Below are 18983 nucleotides of genomic sequence, written 5' to 3' on the forward strand. Positions count from 1 at the left end.
TAAATGACTTACTCTCCCTATGTGTTTGTACAGTGCCTAGCACAATGGCTCCCGGGCATGGCTGGGCCCTCTGGCGCTATTATAATACTGATAATAGATGAAATGTAACTGTTCAGGGCCACCCTATGCATTCTGCACCTTTCAGCACTCAAACTGAAAAGCAATCAAATACATTTAGCAACGCTGAAGTCCTTGGAAGAATGTCTCCTAAACGTTTTGATCTGCCTAATAACAGGAAACCCATGCGCTGAAGTATAAAACAGAGGCCTGAGATGGCATTACTCTCACTGGGTATAGCATGTGTATGGTTAAAATGGGGCGGGAGAAGGCTAGGGCTGTGTCAGAATCACCAGCTTGTGCAGTGAAGCATGGATAATGATAACAGGACACTCACCAGCTGCTGCAATAAAAAATACTGCAGGGCAAGGCTTTGCTAAACTGCGAGATTGGACACAGGGCAGGGAAGGGGTTTATATACTGTGCAGCCCCAGTGAAAACAAACAGAAAAGCTAGGGTGGCTAATCAGAAGTAAATGATTTCTGAAGTCAGCACACCATGCTGAGCTAAATCATCTTTTCTGGCTTCTGCTTAAGGAATTTTAAATCAATAGTTCTAGTGGGCACTTATCTATACAATTTTCAGCAAAGGGACTTTACCTTGCAACATCGTGGGTTGAAGCTGTTGTAGCAGAAAATTGCAAATGATCCAGAAATAGAAAATCATAAATGACACATTCTGCATAACTTTGACAGTAAAACTTGGGAGTTGGGGGGGAGGAAGGGGATAAGATTTTTGGTGGGTTTTTTTTCTTTGGGTTAAGAAAAGGTTTGTGGGCAAATGTTTGTCTTCAGACACTTAGCAGCACTTAACGAGGACTTGTAACCTGCTGCGCGTACTTTGTTTTCCCTTTCAGTTTCCTGCTGCTCACATGTACCCTTTCCTCATGTACCTATTGGCCCCTTCTTGGGGAGCAGAGCTGGTGACATGAAGCCATGGCTGAGGCACTCCCTCATCCCAGGCGCTTACTCCAACCACTGAGCTAACAGTTACAAGGGAGGTGGGCCCCCTCCTCAGAATGCCTTAGGTGACTATCTTCAAAGAGGGCTCCTGGCTGTGATTCACTGGCAGAGATAGGCACGTCCCTGCAGCCTGGATTTAGGTGCCTGTCTCTGAGGGTATGTCTACACTACGAGGGTAATTCGATTTTACTTAAATCGAATATGTGGAATCGATATTGCAAAGTCGAACGTGTGTGTCCACACTAAGGACACACTAAGGACAGTAATTCGACTTTGTGAGTCCACACTAACGGGCGAGCGTCGATATTGGAAGCGGTGCACTGTGGGCAGCTATCCCACAGTTCCCGCAGTCCCCGCTGCCCATCGGAATTCTGGGTCGAGCCGCCAATGCCTTCTGGGTAAAAAAAATTTGTCGTCATCCGTCCGTCACTAACGCCCTCCCTCCCTCCATGAAAGCGCCGGCGGGAAATCAGTTCGCGCACTTTTCTGGTCAGTGACAGCGCGGACGCCACAGCACTGCGATCATGGATCACGCTGCGACCATCGCTGCACTTGTGGCCGTTCTCAACACCTCGCAGCTTATCATACACCTTTCCCTGAGGCAGATGAAGAGTAATCAGGCGAGGAGGCTACGACACCGCCGTGATGGCCTGAAGTCGGAGAGTAGCACAGAGCTGTCAGAAACCACGAGCCCCAGCGCCCAGGACATCACGGTGGCAATGGGTCATGTGGATATCGTGGAACGGCGATTCTGGGCCCGGGAAACAAGCACGGACTGGTGGGACCGTATAGTGCTTCAGGTCTGGGATGAATCCCAGTGGCTGCGAAACTTTCGCATGCGGAAGGGGACTTTCCTCGAACTTTGTGAATTGCTGTCCCCTGCCCTGAAGCGCCAGAATACCAGGATGAGAGCAGCCCTCACAGTTGAGAAGCGAGTGGCCATAGCCCTCTGGAAGCTTGCAACGCCGGACAGCTACCGGTCAGTTGCGAACCACTTTGGCGTGGGCAAATCTACCGTGGGGGTTGTTGTCATGCAAGTAGCCAAGGCAATCGTGAAGGTACTGCTCCCAAAGGTAGTGACCCTGGGAAACGCGCAGGTCATCATAGATGGCTTTGCCGCGATGGGATTCCCAAACTGCGGTGGGGCTATCGATGGGACTCACATCCCTATCCTGGGACCGGACCACCAGGCCAGCCAGTACATCAATAGAAAGGGCTACTTTTCAATGGTGCTGCAAGCACTGGTGGACCATCGGGGACGGTTTACAAACATCTACGTCGGATGGCCGGGCAAGGTTCATGACGCTCGCGTGTTCAGGAACTCTGGTCTGTTTAGACGGCTGCAGGAAGGTATTTACTTCCCAGACCACAAAATAACTCTTGGGGATGTGGAGATGCCTACAGTCATCCTCGGGGACCCAGCCTACCCGCTAATGCCCTGGCTCATGAAGCCCTATACTGGCGCCCTGGACACAGAAAAAGAACTGTTCAACTACCGTCTCAGCAAGTGCAGAATGGTGGTGGAGTGTGCTTTTGGCCGTCTCAAAGGGAGATGGAGAAGCTTACTCACTCGCTGTGATCTCAGTGAAACCAATATCCCCATCGTTATTGCAGCTTGCTGTGTGCTCCACAATCTGTGTGAGAGCAAGGGGGAGACCTTTATGGCGGGGTGGGAGCTAGAGGCAAATAGCCTGGCTGCTGATTACGTCCAGCCAGACAGCTGGGCCATTAGAAGATCCCAGCGGGACGCCCTGTGCATCCGGGAGGCTTTGAAAGCTAGGTTCCTGAGTGAGCAGGGCAACCAGTGACTTTTCAGTTTGTGGACAGAAAAGCTGAACCTGTCCCCGTTTCTTTACCCAGTTCATTTTCACTATCCTCTCCAGTTACATACCCCCTTCACCCCCTTCCCCTTCCCAAAAAATAAAATCATTTAGATTTTGTTAATGAACACCGTTGTCTGTATTGCTGTTTTCGCGGGAATATTTTAAACCTGGGACGCAGACTGTGGCGGGGGGCGGGTTTAGGGTTGTGATGCAAATGATGCTTCTAAACTCCCGGAATGACAGGCTCCGCACTGGTGGACTGGTTATTTCAATGGAGCCTGCCAGCACTCCTGGGGGGGACTGTGTGTATGTGTCGGCTATGTGACTTTCTGGCAGGGGGGGTAGGGTTACATATCCCCTGCTGCGTGGATCTGTGATCCATGATAAGGACCGCTGCATAAGATCTGTAACTGCCCTCCCCCGCCACAAAGTCACAGAGCAACCCCCCCCCCAGAACATGAAAAACACCTCCCAGACTGACCAGGGTAACCAGTGACTGCACTGTGTATGTGTCCTGATGCTGGACCTGACACCGCCTCTGTACCCTGCTAAAGGTCACTGTCCTGTCCAATTACCAAGCCCCTTCCCCCCCTCCAGACAGACTCTCCCTCAAAAGAACCTGACTGAAACAGTAATGGAGAGAAACAAACATTTTATTGCGAACCAGACATGAAACGTGGGGTGTGAAACTTGGACGGGGGCTTGTGTGAGGTGGGTAGGAAAGGACTTATGAAATTTTGGGGAATGTCAGCCTTCTAGTGCTAGAGAAGTCTGCAGGGGTTGACTGAAAGTTTTAACGGCCCTTGCCGCCCCTCCTTCTTTGGAGTTTGGGTGAGGGTGGTGTGGGACTTGGTGGCGGGTGAGGGCGGTTACAGATAGACTGCAGCGGGGCTCTGTCCTCCTGCCTCCGGTCTTGCAGAACATCCACAAGGCGCCGGAGCGTGTCCGTTTGCTCCCTCATTAATCCAAGCAGCTTTTCAGTAGCCTGTTGGTCCTCCTGACGCCACCTCTCCTCCCGTTCCATGACTGCTCGGTGCATTTGTGACAAGTTCTCCCTCCACTGTGTCTGCTGGGCTGCCTGGGCTCGGGAGCATCCCATTAGTTCTGAGAACATGTCTTCACGCGTCTTCTTCTTCCTCCGCCTAATCTGCGCTAGCCTCTGGGAGTGTGCTGACAGGCTGGGTTGGGAGACAGTCGCAGATGTGTCTGTGTGAATTGTAAAAAGGGAGTGAATTCCTGAGACAGATAAATGAAATTGTATACAAAGAACCTAGTCTTTCTCTGTGAACAAGACCATGCACTGAACCTCTCACATGCGCACTCAGGACAAGGTCGAATTTTCGGCCGTCGCCTTCAGTGCCTGTGGACTTGCGGAGGTCTTGGAGTGTTCAGAGAACTGTGGCTGGAGACCTGAACTTCTGGAGCGGGCAATAATGGTAAGCCGCAGACTTGTGGCTGCTTAAAACTCCAGCAGTAGCACTGGCCTCCTTTCACATTGAAAGCAATGCCAGTCTCTGCTGCCAGCAATCAGGACAGCATGAACTCTGCCCCTGTCCCACCCCCTCGCGGCTGTCCCAGGGAAAGATCCCTGTATGCTGCCCCTCTCCCTCCACCGCGTGGCTGTCAAGCAGTCCCAATACTAACATTCCCCTCCCTAATTCAAAGCAGGGCGTCATGAGCGACATCACCCTCCTGAGGATCCCGGACACCCAGAGAGAACGCATGCTGCGGGAAAGCATGCAGAAACCGGGGCCGTATGCCGCCATGCTATGTCGTGCGATGATCCCGGAGTACTTGATTGTGGCGTGGAGGGGACATGTCTGCTACCACGGAGGGCCCACTAAGATCGCCCTACCCCGGAACCTGATCAACAGGCTTGAGCTCTACCTCCACGAGACCTACGAGGAGTTCTCCTACGAGGATTTCTCGTCGATCCCCGGCCACATTGACCGGATTTTCGCGTAGGTGCACTGGGACTTTGGAATGGAGCGTCTTGGGCCTGGGAATCATGTAGTAACGGACATTGTGAAAATTTTTTAAAACACTTGGGACTAAATTGAGAAGAGCCTAAGACAGAGAAATCATGAAAACCCATTTGTTACCTTTGTAAATATTCCTGTTTTGTACCTGATTATTTTTTTACTAGTTTACAGAACTTTTATAAATGTACATTGTTAATAGTATAAATATTACCGTTCTGTTTTAAATAAATGTTTACATGTTTACAGCACTTACTGCTTGATCCTTCCCCTGATTCTGTGTCCGGGGTAAGGGATGGGGACGGTTGGTACGGGATCTCGGTAAGGGTGATGAAGAGCTCCTGGCTGTCGGGGAAATCAGCGGTGCCAGCGCTGTCGACTGCCTCGTCCTCCTCATCTCCTTCTTCATCTTCCCCGTCCGCTGTCATGTCCGACGAGGAACCGGCCGCGGACATGATCCCATCCTCGGAGTCCACGGTCAGGGGTGGGGTAGTGGTGGCGGCCGCTCCCAGGATGGAATGCAGTGCCTCGTAGAAACGGGATGTGTGGGGCTGGGATCCGGAGCGTCCGTTAGCCTCTTTGGTTTTTTGGTAGCCTTGTCTCAGCTCCTTGATTTTCACGCGGCACTGCGTTGCATCCCGGCTGTAGCCTCTCTCTGCCATGGCTTTGGAGATCTTCTCGTAGATCTTAGCATTCCTTCTTTTGGAGCGCAGCTCTGAAAGCACGGACTCATCGCCCCACACTGCGATGAGATCCAAGACTTCCCGATCAGTCCATGCTGGGGCCCTCTTTCTATTAGATTGCACGGCCATCTCTGCTGGAGAGCTCTGCATAGTTGCCACTGCTGCTGAGCTCCCCTCGATGTCCAAAGAGGAACTGAGATTCAAACTGCCCAGACAGGAAAATGAAAATGAATTCAAATTTTCCCGGGGGTGTGGCTGGTCAGAGCATCCGAGCTCTGACTGCTGTCCAGAGCGTCAACAGAGTGGTGCACTGTGGGATAGCTCCCGGAGCTATTAGCGTCGATTTCCATCCACACCTAGCCTAATTCGATATGGCCATGTCGAATTTAGCGCTACTCCTCTCGTTGGGGAGGATTACAGAAATCGATTTAAAGAGAGCTTTATGTCGAACTAAATGGCTTCCTGGTGTGGACGGGTGCAGGGTTAATTCGATATAACGGCGCTAAAGTCGACATAAAAGCCTAGTGTAGACCAGGCCTGAGAGAGGCGTAGGGTTTAGCACAATCCCCTGGGCTTGGCATCTCCTGTTAGCTGCTGGCTTCTGTGAACCCCAGTATAATGTGCTTCTTCCTCCCAGGGCCGCCTAGAGGATTCAGGGGGCCTGGGGCAAAACAATTTTGGGGGGCCCTTCCATAAAAAAAAGTTGCAATACTATAGAAAACTATATTCTTGTGGGGACCCCTGCGGGGCCCGGGGCAAATTGCCCCACTTGCCCCCCGCGGGCGGCCCTGCTTCCTCCCCATTCATTGTAGTGGGAGCCTGCACATTCAGACTCTGTGAATCTCAGTGCACTCCTGTGACTTTCTAGGCACCTCAAAGTTAAGTGCTGTGGAGCTCAGTGCCAAACATCTAAGTATTTTTGCAAATCTAGGCCCAAACGACTTGCCCAAGGTCACATACGCAGCCCGTAGCAGAGCACGAAATGAAGCTGACTCAATCGTGTCTTTTGATCACTTAAAATTAAAAATCCATCTCTTGTTTATTGCAAGTCATTTGATTGTACTGTATTTTTCCCCTGTCCTTCTGCACCTGCTTTTATCATTTTTAGCAGGAATAAAGCACTTTTCATGCCACCACCCAACTGCTTTCAACCTGTGAAAGCTGCTTAATGAGTGGTGGGAAATCAGGAGCTCCAGTGAGTAAAGGCCAAAGGATCTTACCTCCCCAAGCTCCCATGTGACTGATTTTTAGAGCCAGTTGACACCAATGCTACTGCGCAATCCAAACCCCCAACACTTTAGCTACAAGAGCCAGCAGACGTCCTAATTCATGGCTTAAAAACTCTTGTCTTTATTTTCCTTCTTCCATGCTTCCCTTTCATTTCCTCACTGACAGCTTTTCACACACAAGTTCCTAGTAGTTAGAAATTCTGAGACTGGGGTTGGATAAACTCAACAGGAAGCAGCCAGCCTGTATAGCTAATTATCAAACACCTAGCTCGGCTAGTATTATTTGAACCACAATTCACAGCTCAGGCTTTAGAGGGCCCCTGCACTAGAATTGCATGCTGGGTTTCAGGCAGAGCTGGTTCTCATGTGAATTATAAATGGGGTTGATATGACTATTTGGGGCCTTCAACACAATCAGCCACACCCATTCAGTTTCTAGCCCTTTTTATTGCCCAGCACACACAACAAAGAAACATAGAACAACATAAAACACTTTGCCAGGTTCCAACCTGGACTGTGTGCCCGCTTGCCTCCAGCAGCCTTAATGGTCAGGACTTTCCTCAGGCTAGCAGGGTCTGCAGGGCCCACTTTCCCCCATGAAGCCTTCTGCTGCAGCCACAGGACAGCACACTCCCAGTCCCCACATGTCATTTATATTCCCCAGCGGGGACTCCTCAGCACCTGACAGCCTCAGCCAGGCTCTTCTCCAGAACAAGGCTGGCTGGTCTCCAGCTCTTACAGGCATCCTGCCCTGTTACAGACCCCTCATGTGTTTGTTTTCTTGGAGACATTTTCTCCTGGGCAGGGAGCTAACGCAGGGCCTTGGGCCCATTTAAGTCTCTCTGAGGGCATAAGTGGGATTTAAATAGCATGTATGCCTCGTATGGGTAATCGGCATATGCGTGAATGTTGCTCTCTCTAAACATTCATGAAAGCAGGAATCTTGTTGACAAAACCATCTGCAGAAAACAGTGGTGTGAGCGCACTTGCTCAGTGCCTCGCTCATACTGAGATTACTCTGATGTCTCCCTGTGGGGCTGTGCATGAGGGCGGTGAGGAGCAGGGCGGGACTGTCATGTTCTGCAGTGCAATCCAGACCTATGAGGGGTTGTCCCCCCTGCCATGTAAACCTAGGTGCCTCCAATGCCCTGCTGTTGTGCTCACAGCCTGGACACCAGCAGACAAGCATGCAGATTCACACCCTGAGTGTCTGGGTGCTGGTTACTACTTGGATGGTGACTTCAACAGACTCCCACTCCCAAATTTCCCTAAAACATTCCCTCAAGCATCCAGACCTCTCCTGGACCACTTAGAGAAATAATATGGTTTCTATGATCCTTTAAAGCAGTGGTTCGCAGCCTGTGGGCTGCTTGTGGCCCAATCAACACACAGCTGCAGCCCATGTGACATCCTCAGGCAGTATTTATATAGTTCAGATGCAGCCCACATAACACAGAGAGCTGCAGATATGGCCCACAAGGGTAAATAGGTTGTTAACCACTGCTTTAAAGAGACAAAAGCACATCACAGTTTATTAACTTAACCGGGGTAAATATACCCTTCCCTTCGAGCACAGCGCTGAGTTGGCTTTTTGTAAAAAGAAAGCAAGTATTTTTAACAAAAGGACATAGGTTAAGTAATACCAAATAGAAGGAATAATGTTAGAGAGGTTACAAACAAAAGTAAAAACACACCTTTTAATGGCTAAGACCTAACTTAACAGCCTTGGCTGACTGCAGATTTCTTACCAATCTTTTTTCTTTCTAGCCATGACTGACTTTCCCTCAGTCAGAACTTCCCACAGAAGTACCTGGTTCTGGCTTCCCTTGTCCTCCTAGATGAAAGATCTTTGCCTATGCAGGCTTCTCACCTATTTTCAGTTCTGAGAGACTTCAACACTGCCTTGGTTGAAGGACCCATCTTTCTCAGCTTGCAAGAGCTAGGGTTCCTTGTCTGTCTAGTGCTGGATGCCAAAGATGCCTTTTGTCCTTGCTCATATCTTCCAAAATTCAGTGACTTTGTTTCAAGAGGCAAGAAGAACTCCTGCTGTTCTTCCCTGCCTGTAGTCTTCCCATCCTCCTGCTGATTTCTATGTAAATGGGGCTTCCATTGTTTTTGGTCACATCTTGTTTAATTTATTGGCGGCAGGTAGATAGCTACTTTCCCTCCTGCCTGGGGAAAAGCCTGTTTCTCCCTTTGTTTGGCCAGACTGAAAAGTGTAATATCAGTGAGTATCCATAATTGCTCCTAGTGTTAGTATATCCATTTTATGATATTTCATAAAACACCCAGTCACTCATTCTACATTTATAATGCAGGAACTTTATACCATCTATTGATTCAGCTGCTTGTCGCTTGAGGTTCAGACCCCCTGTTCTTATAGGCCCATAAGCCTTTGCAATGTGTTCTTGGAAAAGGAAAACCCAGACCAAGCTTCACCCCAGCAGCAGAGAGAAGATTCCATTCTCTCTCTTCCCTCACTCATTAGCTTTCTTTACCTAATATTAAATGGACCTTAATTGTCTCTGCCTGACAGCGGGGCCAATCAGAGAAGCAAACTTATTCCTCTGCCTAGGGCAGACCTGATTACCAGCTCCCCAGATGTGGCTGGTTTACACACATTTTAGTAGTCATTCCAGCATGTATCTAGAATCTTTAATACATACCCCATACATACATCACACAAGAATATTACTGATCAGGGAGTTAGTTTTCCAGTGATATTGCATGGTCGCTATTAGCTACGGATGGACATCAGTGAACTGGGGTACTCTGAACTGGTCAGGCCAGCTGAAACTCATTACCTGATACCAGCGAGCCCCTTGCCCTCTGGCACTGGGATGCTTTTAGGGTGACAGGGACACAGGCAGAAAGAGGGTTAAAATAAAAACCAGCATTGTGAGACCAAGTAGCAGGGCCATGAGGGAAGGCAGATACATTAGAAATCGCAGTGGACTATGCTGGCAGTACCTCACTCTTTCAGAAAAGTCAGAATGAGCATAGGGGTAAAAATCAATGCCTGGGAACAAACACCCACTGGATGCACCTGAATCAGGGGCACAGGGAAATTCACAGCACTCAACCGACCCCCCAATTCCTGCAAAGCCTGGATGAACTGTTCAGTCCCACAGATATCAGGATGGGCAGGCAGAAGGGGAGCACGGATTCATGGCTGCTGCCCCTGACCATTGTGTGGCTGGAATGAGAGAGGCTGCTTGGCAGCGGGCTTGACAGAGCAGAAGCGCTCACCTGAGCAGAGAGAATGGAAACCTGCCAAGGCCCAGCCGCTCCTGAGGAGAGACTGAGGGAAGCTGCGGGAGGCCAATCAGTGGCTTGAGGAGGACTGGCAGCTCCTGAGGAGAGGTTGAGAGGCATTGCAGGCAGGATTTTGGCTGCTTGGAGCACTGCCAGCAGCTCTGGCAGCAGGAGGAGGATGTCGGTTTTGATTTTCTCCCTGTTCGGGATAGCAATTCACAGGTTGTACCTGCTTTTCCTGCTGGTGTTTGTATTTTATAAAAGGGTAAATAGCACTTCTCCGGTCACTTTGTCCACACCATTCATGATATTATAGACCTCTATCACATTCCCCCCTTCCTCATCTCTTTTCTAAGCTGAACAGCCCTACTCTTTGTAGTCTTCCTCATAAAGAAGTTGTTACATCAACCTTATTCATGTTTGTTGCCCTTCTCTGAACCTTTCCAGTTCTATATACTTTTTGAGATGGGGTGACCCGATCTGGACACAGTGTTCAAGGTGTGGGTGCACCTTGAAAGATGGTTTGGGGTGGGGAAGTTCCTTGAGTTTAGTTCATTAAATGCAGAGTTCATGGGTCAGGGGCAAATTGAGGAATTGCTTTGTTTTGTTTGCCGATTAGTTCAGAGGCAAGATAGTCTGGTTAGGGCCTGGGAACCAGGTTTGATTCCCTGCTCTGCTGTGCTCCCAGTGTGACCTTGCACAAGTCACCAAGGTACATCTGAAAATATCACCCTTGGTCTCTCTTTGCCTAGTTCCCATCTCCAAAATGGGGATAACAGCAGTTCCCTACCTCCCGGGGTGTAAGAGGATAAATTTGTAGATGTGAGTGCTCAGACAGTGGGGTAATGGAGGGCCATATATGTGTCACAGACAGACGGCTCTTTAGTGAAGGAACCAATCTTATGTTGAGCAGTCAGAAGGGAACTGCTGTTAAGTTACAATAGTCTGATTGGGTAGTGCTATAGTATAAGCATTGATGCTTACTGCAGTTTGGGCCCTATACGGGGAATTGCTTTTCACAACGTAAAGAAATCTGGCTGATGGAATGGTTTATTGCATTAGCTGGCTGACCTTGCAGCTTTTCTTTCAGGATCCTGCAAAGCAGAACTAGCAAAAGGATGGGTGGGAGGAAGCCCTGCCCCAGACTGTCTTTACATCTCCTGCCTACCTATAATGGGAGAGGATCATTTCCCCTATCATTTCCACTATCCCTTCTTAGTGCAGGTGTACCAGAACAGGGCTTAGTGAAGTGCAGGCTTAACAGCACTCTGTATCAAATCCTTCTTGGTCACCCCATCTTGAAGGGGCTATAGCAGAAATAGAAGGAGTGCAAAGACAGGCAAAGGGGATAAGAGAGACTGAAAAGGATCAGGAGTGTTTACTTTAGCCTGTCCCCTCTTATTTGTATCTGCTCTAAAAGTATGCACAATAATGACTGGTAAGGAAGGTGGAATGAGCCCACCTGTTTACTTTTTCCATAATAGGAGAACAAGGAAACATTCCATGGGATTGAAAGGTGGCCAGTTCAAAACAGTCACAAGGAAGTGCTTCTTAGCCTCTGGAATTCATTGCCACAAGATACCATTGGGGCCAATAAAATAAAAGCGTTCAGAAAAAGGTTGGGGCCCACTGGATAACAAGAATGTCCAGAGTAGTTATGGTAAATATTGTATCCTTTCCAAAACTCTTGATGATTTTTTAAACTGTCAAGCTTCTGGGCACAAACCAGCATCCAACTAGGGGGAGCTGGGAGGAAATATTTCCCTGGGGGTGGGTTATCCCATCACTGCAGGATTTTGGGCCCCTTTGTCTGGAGCAGCGAATGTTGGCCGCTCTCAAAGACAGGCTGCTGTAGTTGGACAGTGGGTCCAATCCAGTCTGGTGGTACCTATATCTTTATAGAACCAACCCAGCCTCATTCTTGCAATCTCTGATTCCGGTGATTTCTCTTTCTAAAAAGTGGGGCACCTGCTTCCATGGGGAAGAATGGACCTGGAGCATCAACAGATGAATTGCTCCTCTTGCATAAAAACTCAGGCTTGGGAGAGGGGTTGGGTAGTAGGCTGGGGGATGCTCCCTGCAGAACAGCCCATGCCCCCCACCCTCCCACAAACCTGCAGTTTCAACATGTATTCTTAGGAGGTTCATGGGCAACCCAGGTCATCCATGCAGACACCTGTTTCCACTTTTTATAGGATTCCTTTTTGATTTTCCTGATGGATCCATATTGACCTGTGACTATTCTTCCTCTCATTCCTTCACATCAGGATAGTTTGCAGTTGTGCCTTTAAACTTCTTGAGAAACTGACAGCTCTGCTGCACTCCTTTTCCCCTAAGATTCCCCCCCCTTCAGACCTTATCTACCAGTTCTATGCATATTTTAAAGTCTGGGGTTTTTTTAACTCGATTGTCTTTCTTCTGCTGCTTTGACTCCTTCCTTTCGTTATGATCTTGAAATCTCTCATTTCATGATCGCTTTCCCTCAAATTGCCTTCCACCTTCAGATTTGCTACCATTTCCTCCCAATTGGTCAGAATCAAGCCTAAAATGGCTGCCCCCCAGTAACTTCTGTGCTTTCTGAAACAAAAAGGTGTTCCCAATACATTCCAAGAATTTACTGGAAATTTTGTGTTTTGCCATATTACTGTCCAACAGATGTCTGGGTTATTAAAGTCCCCATTACTATCAGATCTTGTGTTCTGGATATTTCCGCTATTGGTTTCAGAAATGCTTTATCCACCTCCTCTTCCCGAGAAGTAGTAGAGGGCTCTCGAGTCCAGCAGAAAGGCACAAGGAGATCTAATGGCTGGAAGGTGAAGCTAGTCAAATTCAGCCTATGTCACTGGTGGACAATTTATCTTTGCTCAGTTCTCCTCCATGCGGACATAGTGACTCCTGTGGGAGACTAGGTTGAAAAGTCCCATAGCCATGTTCCTTGTCTCATTACTCTTCCTACCTGTTGTATTCTTTCATGTTTCTTTCATCCATAACTATCTTAGGCAGGGTCATCCTTCTGTTGCAACCAATTTACCTACTCTCTGATTCTGTCAGTAACTCCCATGTGTTTTTGCATTCCCTCCACCTTCTCCTCTAGAAAGATGGCAGTCTTGTACATCACGTACAGTATGCAGCCCTTGTGGCCTCTGTATAGAATGAAGAACATGCTTCCTCTCTGAATTGCATTTCCCTGACTGTGATGTATGTCAGGTGGTAGTTTTCATTACAACGATCACTTGCTGGAAATTCTCAGTGTTGGGTCTTTGCTGCATTTGAGTTTCCCTGTAAAGAGCTCCCAGAATGCAGTTCTCAGTTTTGTCAAAGTGCATGCTATACAACTAGTAGAGGCTTGAGGGAGAAGGGCTGTTTGGGACCTAAGAGTGATAAGTAGATGGAAAAGCAGAATGCGGATGGGGCTCTCATTCTGTGTGTTGCTCCCATTGAATGACCAGAGCAAAAAGGACATAACTTAAACTTTGCTTTAAAAGTTTAAAAAAACGTAGGCACTTCCGAAGCAAGCAGCAATTTGCATATCAGATTCACTACAATTTATTGTTAACCTATGGTGCACTGGGAACAGTCTTCTGCTTAGTCATGTGTGCAACTGAAATTTTAATTTAATTTGTTTAATTTCCCCCGTACACAGACACTGTTGTAAATTTATTAGGCTTCCCTTATGCTTTGTCCTTTCCATACTAGACAAAGTGATAGATTATTTAGTCATTCAGAGTAAACCATTTGTCAAGCCCGCAAGTCGGGTACTTCTAAGTGCATAAATAATTTATTACCGACTGTAGGGGTGGAAGGAATATACATTTAGCAAATTGTAATTAAAAATAATCAGAAGATTAATCACTTGATTGAAAGTTATTTATTAAACTGAAACAATCTCTACAAAGATGTTTTAGCCTTGGAGAGCTATTGTGGTTTTACGATAGATCCTGCAAAGTTAAAATAGTTGTTGAATAGAACTAATTTCCTAAAAGAAGTGGCAAGTTTAGACATAAAAGAAAAAAATCAGGAAAAATACTTTAGAAGATACTCCCGTATTCACAATTCAGTTATTAGGCTGTAGTTTCACTTGTTAACGTATAGGAAGAGCTAAGGTTAAGACACTTATGAATGAGAACAGTTTTTCTTGAAACATATTTTCATGTGAAAGTAAAGTGCAGCATAACGTTATCACCAATTTACTTACCATAATCCATAGAATCATAGAATATCAGGGTTGGAAGGGACCTCAAGAGGTCATCTAGTCCAACCCCCTGCTCAAAGCAGGATCGATTCCCAACTAAATCATCCCAGCCAGGGCTTTGTCAAGCCTGACCTTAAAAACCTCCACCACCTCCCTAGGTAACCTATTCCAGTGCTTCACCACCCTCCTAGTGAAAAAGTTTTTCCTAATATCCAACCTAAACCTCCCCCACTGAAACTTGAGACCATTACTCCTTGTTCTGTCAAGTGGATCTTATCAGCAACAGCCTCGTTTACCAAGACTGTACAATTACAGGATGAAAATATTTTTCTGGGATTTCAGGGCACAGAATACAACATAGTAGAAGAAATTCAGACCCAGTGTAGGGAAGTGACTCAGTGTAATGCCAGGCCCATTCCTTGATTAGGCACATTGCCGGATCAGTGCCTAGTTAATGGCCCACTGCCATGAAGACCCCCAGGTTTCAGTGGAATATGGTGAATGTGCAATGGCCTGCCTATCTTTTAACTGCAGCATTGAGCTATACTCCGTATGCCTTCAGCATGAGTACTTTTATCTATAGAAGCTGTCACGGACTCACAGGTCGTGCCCACTCTTGGCCCTGTGCGGTCCATGGGGGGTGCCCCTTTCAGTGAGACAGCCCTTCTCGGGGGTCCACTCTCTCTCGGGGTCAGGCCCCTCCACCTCCTGGAGCTGCACCTCTCTGAGCCTTAGCACGTCTGTCTCTCGCCGTGGGCCCCCTCAGGGAGTCCACTCGCTCTGGACCCCCGAAGGCCTCCACCCCCGAAGGGGTTGATGCAACCCTGTTCTCTAGATCGGAGCGACACTCAGCCAGCGTAAAACAGGAGGGTTTATTGAGAGTTGAACACAGCACAGGAAACTCTCAGGGCCTCAGGCCTGGCCTCCCTCAGCACGGCACATCCCAGTCTCCCCTGCATCCACGTGGGCTCTGCCTGCTCCCCCCTCTCCAGCCCAGAGCCCCCCTGCTTCCCAGCTGGGCATCTGAGATCCCCGGCCCCAAGCCCCGCCTCTGTCCATTGTCTTCTCTCTAGGTAAACAGGGTCGTAAACTGAGGCCTCCTCTCCTCTCTTCTGTCCTCTGGCTGGAACCGGCTGGTTAGGTCACTGGGTCCTCTCTCTGCAGCCCATTGTCCTCTCACTGGCCAGAACCGGCTGCGACTCCTGAGTGGGCCTCTGGGTCACCAGGTCACCGGTCGCTGGGGTATCCATCCTCCAGGCCATTGGCTGGGGCCCCAAGTTCCCTCTCCGGTCCTCTGTAACAACAAACTCCCTCTCCCTTCCCCTCCCCTCGTTAAACCAGTAACACCCAGGGAAACTGAGTCCCACCCCCTCCGCATGCAAACCATTGGAAATCCACAGAAAACAAGAAAATTCCCCACTTTGTCACAGAAGCAATCCCATTTGTTTGAGGAACTAGTCACATGAATAAAGGCATTTGCCTAAGTACGTGTCAGATGGGGGAGGGATAGCTCAGTGGTTTGAGCATTGGCTTGTTAAACCCGGGGTTATAAATTCAATCCTCAAAAGGGCCATTTAGGAATCTAGGGCAAAATCAGTGCTTGGTCCTGCTAGTGAAGGTAGGGGGCTGGACTCAATGACCTTGAGTTTTGTACTTTGTAACAGCCAAACTTCCTGCTTCAGATATGGGAGCTGTTACATCTGATAGACCCCTGCAGGGTACCAGTGTTTCAGTATCCCACTGTGAGGACAGTGGGGAAATGGCAGGCACTGCTGTGCTGATAAATAGGTGTAAGGACCAGTAGTAAAAAGGAGTTGTATTAGCACCCGATTTGCCAGCTAAGCAACCAGCAATTGTTTCTGTTGTTTAATACTTTTTGTTTCACACCCAAACTAGAGAGGATTTTCAGGGAACAGCTATGTTTGTACACGAATATCTGGAAAATGAATAGACTTGTTTGGATAGCATTGTCCATACCTCAAAACAAAAAACTAAACAGCCAAACAACCCTGAACCTCTTCTGAGACAGAGATAGCATGAGGAAGTTTCCCCCCCCTATTTTTGTTAGCAATTCCTGGAAGAGGAAACTAGGGAGTATTTGAAAATCTCCCCAAAAGGTTGGATCTTGGGAGCTTTCTAGTGTGATTTCCAAACCAAATGAGCTTTAGGCATTGGCCAAACCTTTCCCCAGATAAATGGGACTGGCAGAAATGTTGAGGATTGTTTTTCACTGATACTGATCAGAGATGAACTGAGGAGGTGGTGTTTAGATCAGGATATGATTTAGGGTAGCATTCAGGAATAGACTTTGAGATTGGATTCAATGGCACTTAATCCTTTTGAACCCTCCTCATGGGATTTTAGCCCCAAATGGCGTCATTTTAATAAAGTCGGTTGATTTCACATGTCTGCTGTTTTGAGTGTTGGGGCTCACATAAGATTACCCACTGCCCTGAGAGTGGCTAAATCTGAGCCAGAAGCAGAAAACAGACCTCTTCTGCTTTTGGGTAGGATCCAGAATCCAAACTTTAGTGTGATGCGTGAATTCATGGATTTGAGTCCAATTCTCCCTATCCTAACATATGAAGGTGTTTGGATCTGAGGTTTCATTTTCATCCCACCTCTTACACTGATAGGTCCAAAAGTGAAAATAATCTAGTACTAGAAACTAAATTTTGCCTCAGATGGCATTTCCCCCCTTTGAAATTGCTCAGCGGACAAAGGATTTTAGAGGTGAGAATTTCTCCCATTGTCAAAGCAAAGAAATACAAGCACTGAATGTTGCTGTACTTGCAGACAGTCTTGTCATTTGTTTATGCGCATAAACCAGTACAATTTATGAAGATATAGCATAAAACTGTGCATGCAGCTCATAAATCCAGGCTTGTACAGTCCATATTTGAAATTTATTAGCATATCTTCTCTGTCATTTGCATGTGCAACCATAAGTTATGCTTTCAAAAAATGTGTTCAAACAGATTCTAAAGAACATTGACATGGAAAAAGGGGATGTTAATAGCGCTCCCTAGGGGTTGTAGCACACAGAGTTCCAAGCTACAAGCACCTAACGTGAGTGGAAAAGGAGCTGAACTACTCTCACCAGAACAGGGAAGAAGAGGGAGCCGAGACACCGCACACCGATTCTACAGATAGCAGTGGCACCAGAGCAAGGCTGCTTGACACTGAAGAGAATTTTAAAAGCCAAATTAAACATAAAACTTTTTAGCAGCGAGGTTGTTTTTGTGGTGCAAACTTGAGGGAATTCAAGTTTGAGGTAGTAACTGTGGGCCAGACCTACCCACTAGTTTTAGGCACCACTGCCATCCACAAAAAGCACTTTGCCGCTGCCTAATCCTGTAGGTGACTAAACTCTCTCAGTGACTGAACCTCTGCTGTAAAAGCCTCCTAGGCACTTATGTGTCTACATCTGGGCATGAGCACTGCTGTCTCAGGCAGGTGCCTGGCACCTACCTCACACTGAGCCCCAGCACGAGCCTCAGATCAAATGAAGAGAGGCATTGCTTGGCCTATTTCACCTGTGGGGTCCGATTTGGTAGGCATGCTCAGAACACACCTAACCCCACATAACACAGCAGGGGGAGGGACAGAAGGCCCCCCTTTATAATTTTTAACCCAGTAATGAGGATATTCTCTCTATTCCCTCTATTCAGCACTGGTGAGGCCACATCTGGAGTATTGTGTCCAGTTTTGGTCCCCCCACGACTGAAGAGATTTGGAGAAATTGGAGAGAGTCCAGCAGAGGGCAACGGAAATGATTAGGGGGCTGGACCACATGACTTATGAGAAGAGGCTGAGGGAACTGGGCTTGTTTAGTCTGCAGAAGAGAAGAGTGAGGGGAGATTTGATAGCAGCCTTCAACTACCTGAAGGGCGGTTCCAAAGAGGGTGGATCTCGGCTGTTCTCAGTGGTGGCAGATGACAGAACAAGAAGCAATGGTCTCAAGTTGCAGTGGGGGAGGTCTAGATTGGATATTAGGAAACACTATTTCACTAGGAGGGTGGTGAAGCACTGGAATGTGTTACCTAGGGAGGTGATGGAATCTCTATCCTTAGAGGTTTTTAAGGCCCGGCTTGACAAAGCCCTGGCTGGGATGATTTAGTTCGTGTTGGTCCTGCCTTGAGCAGGGGGTTGGACTAGATGACCTCCTGAGGTCTCTTCCAACCCTAATCTTCTATGATTCTATGATTCAGTGTTGCAATGCCGAGGTCCCTTGGTGTACCTGGACTGAGGGCTTTAAAATCAATTTTAAAGAAACAAATGTTTGTGGGGACCCCAGCTCTGCATTGGTACAAGGACCCAGCTGCAGTGGAAGGATTTACACAGGAATCTAGCATTACAGAGAAATATCTAGAGTCTTCATATAAATCACACTACGCTGATTAGCCAAGATCTGTTGGAGCCAAGCAGAGTTCAGGGATCTGATTCATTACTGCATAGCTCCAGTCACGCAGTGGCGGGCACAAGAGTGGGAAAATCCAATGACAACTGTGAATCAGAACCAACATGTCAATGGGGAAAAAAATCCAACCATGCAGTTATGAATCAGTGACTAAAGAATGGCTGCAACCATCAACTTCAGAATAGTTTCTGTTGTTATCAGAACTAAATAAGGGGCATGGATCAGTATTCACGATGTATTCCCCGTCAGTACTCGTCCCAAGCTGGGGAAGATAATGATCTAACTAGTGGACCAAATTCAGTGATGAATCCAGGTCACATGCCAACTGAGGCACATTGCGCCTTTACTAGGAGTACTAAAATGCATGTATTTGTTGCAGGCAT

This window comes from Terrapene carolina, unplaced genomic scaffold (genome assembly GCF_002925995.2).
Source record: "Terrapene carolina triunguis isolate 2854851 unplaced genomic scaffold, T_m_triunguis-2.0 Scaffold136, whole genome shotgun sequence".
NCBI lineage: Eukaryota > Metazoa > Chordata > Testudines > Emydidae > Terrapene > Terrapene triunguis.